Genomic DNA, 10,848 nt, shown 5'->3' on the forward strand with positions numbered 1-10,848 from the left:
GCTGTTGTTATTTTGACCACTTTCCTATATTTGGGCGTTTAAACTGTTGGCAGTATTGCGTAATTTCAAATAACACTGCCATAAGTAAGCCTGTGCGTTTGTGTTTGTGTATAAGTGGAGGTGTATCTTCAGGGCAGCTCTTCGTAAGTGGCATTGCTGGGTCAGAGGGTGAGTGTATGTGTAGTTTTGTTCAGTTTCACCTGACTGTCCTCCCCCCGGGGCAGAGGCTCCCTCTGAGACTGTTAGTGACTAGGATTATATTGTGAGGATACCTGGGGGTGGGGGGAGGGAAGGAGGAAGGAAGGTAAGTAGGTAGGTAAGAGTGGACAAACCGGCATTTTAACCTTTTAACCATGTGGCTCTGTCTCATGAGGACTTGGGGAAATAGTCTGGTTGGCGAGGTGGAGGCATGTACTGGATGGACCTCTTGAGATGGTTAGAAATGGTAGCACAGCTCAGCTGGTAGAGATAGAGTTGCTACCAGTTCTGGACCGAAGCGGCAGTCTTCCCTAGTGGCTCAGATGGGAAAGAATCTGCCTGCAATGCAGGAGACCTGGGTCAGGAAGATCCCCTGGAGGAGGGCATGGCTACCCACTCCAGTATCCTTGCCTGGAGAATCCTATGGCCAGAGGAGCCTGGTGGGCTACAGCCCATAAGATCGCAGAGAGTCGGACACGACTGAAGCGACTTAGCCCTGGTCCTAAGGCTGCCCTTGGTCCTTCCCTGGACCTGGCTGATGACTGTTCGTTCCGGTGTGCTGCGCTCGTTTGTGACACCACTCTTGCCTGTCTTTCTGCTCTTCTCACACCACCATCTGCGTCCTTGGCTCTGTAGGACATACAGCCCTTCGTCCTGCCCCTTCTGGCCATGGTTTCAGCTCGCACTTAACTTTCTGACTGATCGTGGCCACTCTGCCTGCACTGCCTATTTCATGCTGTGGTTGCTGGGTTTCCTGTATCTTCCCTTCGGGACAGAACTGGTCACACCAGGGCATCTCCTAGGCCATCTACAGTTCACACGGGATGTCATGTGTCCCCCTAGGGCAGTCTCTCCAGAGGGGCTATGGGTGGAATGAGAAATGTGACAGGAAAAGGATTGATATTGATATAACTGAGCAATTCACCAGAAATGGGAGTCTGGCTACTCTGAAGACTTTACCTATTATGTTCCCAACAACTACCCAGGCCAGTTATGAATCTCTGCTTTTTCCTATCAATATTGTTATTTTTAAGCTGGGAAGAGGAAATTAAAAAGTTATCACATGTTTCATCACTCCTTATGTTATATATAAAGGAAGGTGATTACTAATGACACTAAGAAAGTTGGTACAAGGTAACTTCCTTAAATGATGGTCCTAAACCAAGCCCCTCATGTTGATCTTACCCTAAACGTCAGTTCACCAAAAAAGCCTTTCTTTACCATCTCTTCCCTGGTGGCTCAGATGGTGAAGAAACTGCCTGCAATGTGGGAGACCCAGGTTCAATCCCTGGGTCAGAAAGATCCCCTGGAGAAGGGAATGGCTACCCACTCTAGTTTTCTTGCCTGGAGAATTCCCTGGACAGAAGAACCTGGTGGGTTATAGTCCATGTGGTCGCAAGCAGCCGGGCATGACTGAGTGGCTAACACTTTCACTTTGCCATCTATCCCATGAATGTGTTTATCGCACTATTCTGACCACTGTCTGAATAATTTACTTAGTGGTTGGTTGTTGATTTGTCCATCCCATTCCTTCCCCACCAGAACAGAAGCTCCATAAATGTAGCATCTACTGGTCTGTCCTGCTCGCAGGGCACCCAGATCACTGCTCGGCACATAGTAGGAGCTTATAAATTTTTGTTCAAGAAATCAATATACTAATGGGGAGGCTGTGTGAAAAGCGACATGCCGTGTGACGCATTTGACACTTCCTGCTGTGTGCAAGTGGCTTCTAGTCATCAAAAATTAAGCTGATATTGGTTACATCAGTTACTCAAAACCTGATAACCAGCTCCAAGAATGAGAGCATTTTGTAAGCTCTCTTCTTCCTCCAAAATGCTCCTGTGCAGAGGTGTCGTTTAGCGCGGGAGAAACGAGTATGCTGCGTGGTTTGACCATTATGCTGCAGTAACACTGGAAGGTGATGTGTTCTGAGCCGATGCTCCTGGTGAAGTCAGCGTCCTCTGCGCTCCCCACCAGCAGCGGCCGTGGCAGCAGCCGAGGTAACTGTGCCTGCGTAAACCCATCTCAGCCTTACCCGGGGAACCCACAGTCAGGCCGCCTCTCACATCACGTCTTTGAAAATTCAATGAAAAAGCTGAAAGTGCATGTAATTAAACGTGAGCATCGCCACAGCCAAGCAGATAAAGTTAATTATACACTAGGAGGATGCTTCTTTAATGCGGCAGGCATGGCCCTAGTCATCCCCATCAACAGCCCCTGGGGCCCGGTGGACAGGGAGCTGAAAGCGTTCCGCTCAGAAAGACTCCAGTCCCCTGAAACAGAACATCCTTCTCTGAGCCAAGTGCTCTCACACAAAGGGAAAGCACAAATGCTAAGGAGGAGGAGGAGGGCCCGCTTGGTCGGATGTCTAACTAAAACCGGGCTCGAATAGAAAAGAGCTCATTGTGACAGTTGTCATAAATGAAGAAAGTGTGATTTTAAAATAAACTCTAAAAGCAGAACTTAAGAAGACGACACACATGCCCAGACCTCACCATAGGCCAGTGTCAAGTCAACATTTTAATTTCTAGGGGGCAGAAGCCTAAAAGAGGAGACGTGTTTAGTTTTTCCTCCATGAGACAACAAAGGCCCCAGACTTGATGCTTCTCTAGAGGCTTCCGTGTAGAACTAGTTAATCCAGTCAAATTGAGTTAATGGCTACAGAGAGGTTGATGGAATGGGCAATTTCCTGTTCAGTAATGAGCTGTCAATACGGAGCAAAGAGCTACTTTGATCAAGTCAATCTTAGCAACAGTTCAGGGTTCCATTGATTTCTCTGCAATTAGTTGGGATAGTGTTAAAAAGTAAAGGAAAATACAAAACTTACTGGAAATACGTCTCCTCTGAGAGCCAGACAACAGGACCTGGGCCAGAGCATCTAGGAGCGTTGGCATCTGGCTGGTGACAGGTCACAGGATCCCCAATGATTTAGGTCTCTGGACAGTTGTAGTCCAAGTTGAGTTATGAATCCATAGTAGGAAGAATTGGAAGGCCGAAAATGCCAGTCACGTATAATTGAAAGGGCTTTCCAGGTGGCGCTAGTGGTAAAGAACCTGCCTACCAATGCAGGAGACGTAAGAGACCTGGGTTCGATCCCTGGGTTGGGAAGATTTCCTGGAGGACATGGCATGACCACCCACTCCAGTATTCTTGCCTGGAGTATCCCATGGGCAGAGGAGGCTGGTGGACTGCAATCCAGAGAGTCACAAAAAGTCGGACATGACTAAAGCAACATAGCACGCATGCACACATGTAATTGCAGCTGCCTTCTCTACATAAATGACTATGTACACAGGTTTTCTCTTAAATCTAATAATGAGGATCATCTAATATATGAGGATCATATATCCAATTCTTATCACAAATCTCAGTCTCTGATGATCATTTTTGGGAGGTTGAGGGCATTCTTTGGTTCCTTGCTGATGGACTTGAATTTGTCTCCCCCCTGCCCCTTCTTTGAATTGAAATACTTCATATCTTACCTCCAAGTTTCAAAACACTGGCTAATACTTATACTGGATTTGTTTAGAGCTGGGCTTCACCTGAAATCATAAATCAGATGACAGAAGTGAAGATTTTCACATAATTCCCTGAGAGATTTATCTTCACATAAAAATGTGAAAAGTGAGGTGAGAAAAATAAATGACAACTAAAACATCCCAAGTATAAAAGTCAACATTTCTCTTGCGTCCCTTGTAATCAGTCTTTTATTTTCATTCAGGAGTGTTGATGGTCATCAGAGTTCACCCTCTTGTCTGTGGGGTTAAAGTAATTCCTCAAATGGAAAATCTCTGCCAGAGATTTTTGTTTCTAGAAGTGTCCACGGTGAGTAATGTATTTAAGACATACCCATCATGTATCCAGGAAGAGGTATTTAGGAGGCAGGAGGGCTTTCAGATTCCCGTCCTTCACAATTATAAAATTATAAATTCAAATTCAGAGCCTTCAAATGAAAATGCACAGTCTTGACTCCTTTTCTCAACTATTTAAATGTGTTCTTTAAATCATTCAAGTAGTATATGGTTTTTAAAGGTTTATTTTTAAAAACCACCATCCCTGGATTCCTGCACCTTCCCCAGTAGAATCCCACATCCAGAGGGCAACCCTTTTGACCTTGTCTTGACCCCCTGACCCTGTGTTTGACCCCTGAATCGCTAAATGTGCTTGGGCTGCTTTTGCTGCTTTTCTAGTTTTAGAGACTTCTTTTGAGATGACAGAAGTCATGTCAACCTTATAACTTTCTTTTACAACTTCACATGAAAAGTAAAGTTCCACACAGAAGCACATATTCTCAGCTCCTTTGAAAAAGTTTTAGTCCTGGCTGAAAAAAATGACAAATTAGGACATGAATTTCAGAGGAATTTGTGCTGCTGGAGAGCACAGTGGTCAGGGCCCCATTCTGAATTGCTGGGCCTGTCGTTTCCATGGACCTCCCATCCTGCTCTCATTAATTCTACACCCGCTGTTCACCTTCTCAGTCTGTTTTTACCCTAATCTTTGCTTCCATCTGTGTCCTGCCATTACACCGTTGTTTAGTCACACAGTCGCATCCAACTCTTCGAGACCCCATGGACTGCACAGGCTTCCCTGTCCTCCAGCCCTCTCATCCCTCTGACGCCCTCTTCTCCTTCTGCCCTCAATCTTTCCCAGCATCAGGGACTTTTCTACTGAGTTGGCTGTTTGCATCAGGTGACCAAAAGACTAGAATTTCAGCATCAGCATCAGTCCTTCCAATGAGTATTCCTGGTTGAGTTCCCTTAAGATTGACTGGTTGGATCTCCTTTCTGTCCAAGGGACTCTCAGGAGTCTTCTCCAGCACCACAGTTCTAAGGCATCAATTATTTGGTGCTCTGCCTTCTTTATGGTCCAGCTCTGACAACCGTACGTGACCACTGGAAAGACCATAACCTTGGCTATACGGACCTTTGTCGGCAGAGTAATATCTCTGCTTTTCGGCACACTGTCTAGGTTTGTCATAGCTTTCCTGCCGAGAAGCAATTGTCTTTTGATTTCATGGCTGCAGTCATCATCCGCAGTAATTTTAGAGCCCAAGAAGAGGAAATCTGTCACTGCTTCCACCTTCTATTTGCCATGAAGTAATGGGGTCAGATGCCATGATCTTAGTTTTTGGGTTTTTTTTTTTTATGTTTAGTTTTAAGCCAGCTCTTTCACTCTCCTGTTCTCCCTCATCAAGAGGCTCTTTAGTTCCTCTTCACTTTCTGCCATTAGAATGGCATCATCTGCATATCTGAGGTTGTTGTTATTTCTCCCCATGGACTGTAGCCCGCCAGGCTCCTCTGTCTATGGAATTTTCCAGGCATGAATACTGGAGTGGGTTTACATTCTTATGATGGCATAAATAGTATTCATAATTGAGCCATGGATTATTTCAGAATTACTTTTTTTTTCTTGTATAACTTTGGTGCAGTTGGGGTTAATAACTGTCCTGTGGGTTCGAGGCATAGTTTTCTAAATTCCTATCTCAGACCTGGACTCTTGGGCAAGAGTATAAATCTTTTCTCAGTATTTTCAACCTCATCGTGTATTTGATCTGTTTATTCTTTTTGGAGATTGCCTTCTAGAGGCCTCCACTCTATTTATTCACTAATTCACTCATTCATAAAATTTTTGTGGATGCCTGCTAGGTACCAGGCTGTTTTCTAGGCACTGGATGTGCATGAAAGATAGATTTCTTCCTGGAGTTTACATTGGAGTTAGAGGAGACAGAAATAAGCAATAAGCATAATAAAAAATGGACTTTCCTGGTGGGTCAGTGTTAAAGAATCCACCTGCCAATACAGGAGACTCAGGTTCAGTCCTTGGGTTGGGAAGATCCCCTGGAGAAGGAAATGGCCACCCACTCCAGTATGCTTGCCTGGGAAATCCCATGGACAGAGGAGCCTGGCGGGCTACAGTCCATGGGGTCACAAAAGAGTTGAATGTAAGTTACCAATTAAACAACAAATAATAATAAAAAATATTATTTCAAATGATGGTACATTGTATGGGGGAAAAAAATCAAGCTTGGGAGATGGATTGGGAGTGCAGAAAGAGGGGCATAATGAAATTATAAACAAAGGGGTTGAGAGAAGTGGACATCTGAGCATCCTTGAAGGCATGAGTGGGTCCTGGGGAAGTACATTCCAGGCAGAGGGAAGGGTTCGGCAATGGCTGTGATAGGGAATATGCCTCGTGTGTTCGGGCAACAGCTAGGCGCTGACGGCTGCTGCAGAGTGAGCGAGGGGAGAACTGTCGAAGCTGGCCGCACAGAGACCTGGGGAAGCAGCGTCTTGCAGGGCCTGGGGGCCCGTGTCGTGGGGAGCTTGAACTTTATTTATTTATTTTTACTGGAGTATAGTTGCTTTACAGTGTCGCGATAGTTTCTGCTGTACCGTGAAATGAATCAGCTGCACGTACATACACATCCTCCCTCTTGGACCTCCCTCCACGTCTTCCCCACCATCCCACCCCTCTGGGTCATCACAGGGCCCCCGAGCCGAGCTTCCTGTGTCTGATAGCAGGTTCCCACTGGCTGTCTACTTTACACATAGCAGTGTATCACTCTCCCGATTCATTCCACCCTCCACTTCCCCGCACTGTGTCCACATGTCCGTTCTCTACATCTGAGTCTCTGCTCCCGCCCTGCAAATAGGTTCATCTGTACCATTTTTCTGGATTCCACGTATTATGTGTGAATATATGATATTTGTTTTTCTCTTTCTGACTTACTTCACTCTATATGACAGACTCTGGGTCCATCAGTGTCACAACAAATGACCCTGATTCAGGAAACTTGAACTTGAAAAGGATCACACCATGCTAGCTGTTCTGTAAAAAAGAGCACAAGGAAAGATGCTGACGGACCAGTTAGGAGACCACAGTGATCCGGGCGACGGGATGGACCAGGGTGTTCACAGGAGAAATGGAAAATGGTCAGGTTCTGGGTAGATTCTGAAGTGTCACAGGCAGACTTCCTAGGGAACTGAAGTGAAGAGGAAAGGAGAGAGAAAGAGAGATTTCAAGGAGAATCCACTTCCTGCTCCGGTCTTCCTGCAGCGTGCTGGGTGAGGCGGTCATCCTGAGCACTCTCGCTGTTCCATCCCGGGGGTTCCTCTCCTCTGGGTTGGATTCCCCATTTTCTGGGTAGAGTTTCTCCTCTGTGACTTTCTTCCTGAGAACAGGTGCATGGGAGGTACATTTGAGAGTTTTGTGGGTCTTCCAGTGCTCATATGCATTCCATAATAAAGGCTGAGAATGGGATTCTAGAGTGGAAATCTCTTTGTCTTGATCTTTGAAGGCCTTGTTCCACGGTCTTCTGGTTCACAATGTCACATTTCAGAAAATACAAGTCATTCTGATTCTTACTCCTTTCTAAGTGACCTTTTATTTCACTATTTTTTTTTCAAGTGTTGGCCATTCTATTCTATTCTTGGCTACACTGCGGCTTGTGGGATCTTAGTTCCCCGACCAAGGATTGAACCCCAAGCCATGGTAGTCAAAGCGCCAAGTCTTAACCCCTGGACCGCCAGGGAATTCATTCCCATTTTCTTTTCTTTGAAAACCTTTGGAATTCTCCCTTTGTACTCATTATTCTAAGTTTTCAGAGAGAGGTATCTTTTTAAAAAAAGTCCGTATCGCTGACTCCTCAGTGGGTTCTGTCCACCTAGAGATGCCATGTGCTTCCGTTGTAGAATGTCTCTCTTAGTTTTTACTATTTTCTCTTCTCAGACTCTTGTTCAGGTGGTGGCTCCCCTGACTGCTACTGTCTGAACACCCTCGGGGAGTTTCCCACTTCAGATTCTCCAGAAGAAAACTGAACTTGCCCAACCAGCTCGAGTTGAGACAAGCCAAATGAGTCATGAACTGCCAACCAGCCAATGTCAGTTTCCTTCAGCTTCACTTCATCTGCTCAGCTCTGGGTCACGTGACAGAGGGGTACTCCTGAGAGGCATTTGGGGACAGGCTTGTTTCATTCAGACAGAGCTAGTCGGAAATATTCTTTGCTGTCAAATCTTTGGTCAAGTAATAGATTCTGGGCTAGAATTTTTTTTTTTTTTTTGCCAAGTAAGTTGTAAAAATATTTTAAATATGATATACCTATGTATTTCTCTTTAGATGAACATTCCAGATGGATCAAAGATTTAAGTGCAGAAAGTGAGAAAGAACAAAAGAGAAAAGCATCAATATGCCAGAGGAAAACATGGGTGAATATTTTTTAAACCATGGTGTTGGAAAGGTCTTAATATGACTTGATAATGCTATTAGGGAGCATAAAGGAAAAGAATAATAAATTTAACTGTATAAACATTATAAACATCTATGTTGAAAAAATTCATTAAAAATGTAGAAAATGACTATAAGAAATTTTGCATTTCTTGACAAGCAGTTATATCCTGAAGATATGAAGAGTGCTCGATCAGTAAGGAAGATTATATAGAGGAATTGATAAAGCAAGGTAGCAGTTTCATCAAACAGAAAAATACAGAGTCAGCATGAATGTGAAAAGACATTCAACCTCATAATAATAAGAGAACTGTAATGGAAAGCAAAACATGTTTTGTTGTTGAAGATTAAAATGGGTGAAGAAAAGGTCTTGTCAGAGGAGACAGGCTCTCTATTTAATGTTGGTGGGAATGTAAGTTGTTATCTAATTTTTAGAAAAATAATTTATATAATCCTTCTCTACTCTGTCAAAATATAAAATGTAGAGACCCTCTTAATTAACAGTTTTACTTCTAGGGATTTGAGGTAAGGAATAATAAACCAAGTGTGAAAACACATGCACATAGATGATCAACTTGGTGGTATCTGAAAATGAGTGAGAAAATGAAAATGATTCAGACTGAAAGGAGTTAAGCATTGAAAGAGGAAAACCTGGCACATGCAAGAAATGGATTCCTGTGTAGTCATTAGAAGTGATGATGTTAATCCATATTTACTAGCATGAAAAGACATCTACCCTACATGGTGAGTGAACAAAGCAGTTCATAAGGTACAAGTTCAAAATGAGCCTATAATATGTAAGCTAGATGAGTTTCCGTGAAACTATGTGTCTCTAGAATGTAAGTTCCATGCAGACAGGGCCCACATTTTCTTCACTGCTCTGTTCCCAGAGGCTATGTCTGTGCCTGGTACTTTACAGTGGTGCAGTAATGTTTGTTGAATGAATGAATGAAAGAGGTTTACAAGGTTCTTAGTGCGTAGGGTGCTCAGTCGCTCAGTCCTGTCTGACTCTTTGCAATCCAGTGGACTATAGCCTGCCAGGCTCCTCTGTTTTGAGATTTCCCAGGCAAGAATACTGGAGTGGGTTGCTATCTCCTAGTCCAGGGGATTTTCTCAGCTCAAGGATCGAACCCATGTCTCTTGCGTCTCCTGCACTGGCAGGCGGATTCTTTACCACTGCACCACCTGGGAAGCTCCAGAAGTTTAACTTGGAGGAGTGTTGGCGATTTTTTTCTGTGCTCTCAGCATTTTCTCTGTCATTTGAGTTGCCTTCAAAATATTTATTTTTTACCAAAAACAGACACGATATTAAAAACATATGGTAATGCCTTCTGCTGGCGAGAATGTGACAGTTCCAAATGGTTCAGTGGCTGGGTAAACAGTTTAACTCTCTGAAAACCATTTAATATTCAATATCCGAAAATCACAAAGCATGTCTTCTTTGTGCCTATCAATCCTGCATGGGAATTTATGCTAAGGGGGAAAAATGTAAACTACAAAATACCCTGTGCATTCTAAGGTGTTCACCTTAGTCTTCATAATAGGAAGATAACAACCTATGCCTTTAGACAACCTAAAGGGATTTCTAATGGAAGAATGAGTAAAAGTAAATTATGGAAATCCACTGGGTGGAATTTCATGTAACCTTTACCAATACTGAAGACTGTAGCAATATGAACAGAAAGAGTCTGAAAATATAGGCATGCAGCGATTTAAATTATGATGATACAAAGCGGAGGTGCCGTGGTGTTACGACTGGAATTTGGGAGCCATTTTCTGAGAAGCGTGGAAGGAACATGGATTTCAGAGCTGCAGACAGAGGTTTTCATTCAGACGTAGATGGTGCATAACCTTGGTTGACCAGGTTCCCTAACTTATTTGTGCTTTGTTTTTCTTATCTACAAGATGGGGTAATAGTATTACTTCCTAGTGCAAGAGAATTAAAGTGAGTTCCACATAAAAGTGAAAGTCTTCACAGATATAGAGAACAAACTAGAGGTTACCAGTGGGGTGGGGGGGGAGAATTGAAGGGCATTTCAGGAGAGCGGAGTGAGAAGTACAAACCATGAGGTATAAAATAAACTACAAGGATCTGTTGTACAACACGGGCAATACAACCTGGTTTTTTTTTTTTTTTTTAATAATAACTATAAATGGAGTTGTTGTTTAATCGCTAAGTCACGGTTGACTCCTTTGCCAACCTAGGGACTGTAGCCCACCAGGCTCCTCTGTCCGTGGATTTCCCAGGCAAGAATGCTGGAGTGGTTGCCATTTCCTCCTTCAGGGGAGCTTCCCATCCCAGGGATCAAACCCACGTCTCCTGCATTGCAGGTGGATTCCTTATCACTGAGCCACCTGGGAAGCCCACTGTAAATGGAGTATAGCCTTTAAAACTTATGTAATATTGTACAGCAACTTTACTTTCAT

The sequence above is a fragment of the Cervus canadensis genome, chromosome 22 (genome assembly GCF_019320065.1).
Source record: "Cervus canadensis isolate Bull #8, Minnesota chromosome 22, ASM1932006v1, whole genome shotgun sequence".
In the NCBI taxonomy this organism is placed as follows: domain Eukaryota; kingdom Metazoa; phylum Chordata; class Mammalia; order Artiodactyla; family Cervidae; genus Cervus; species Cervus canadensis.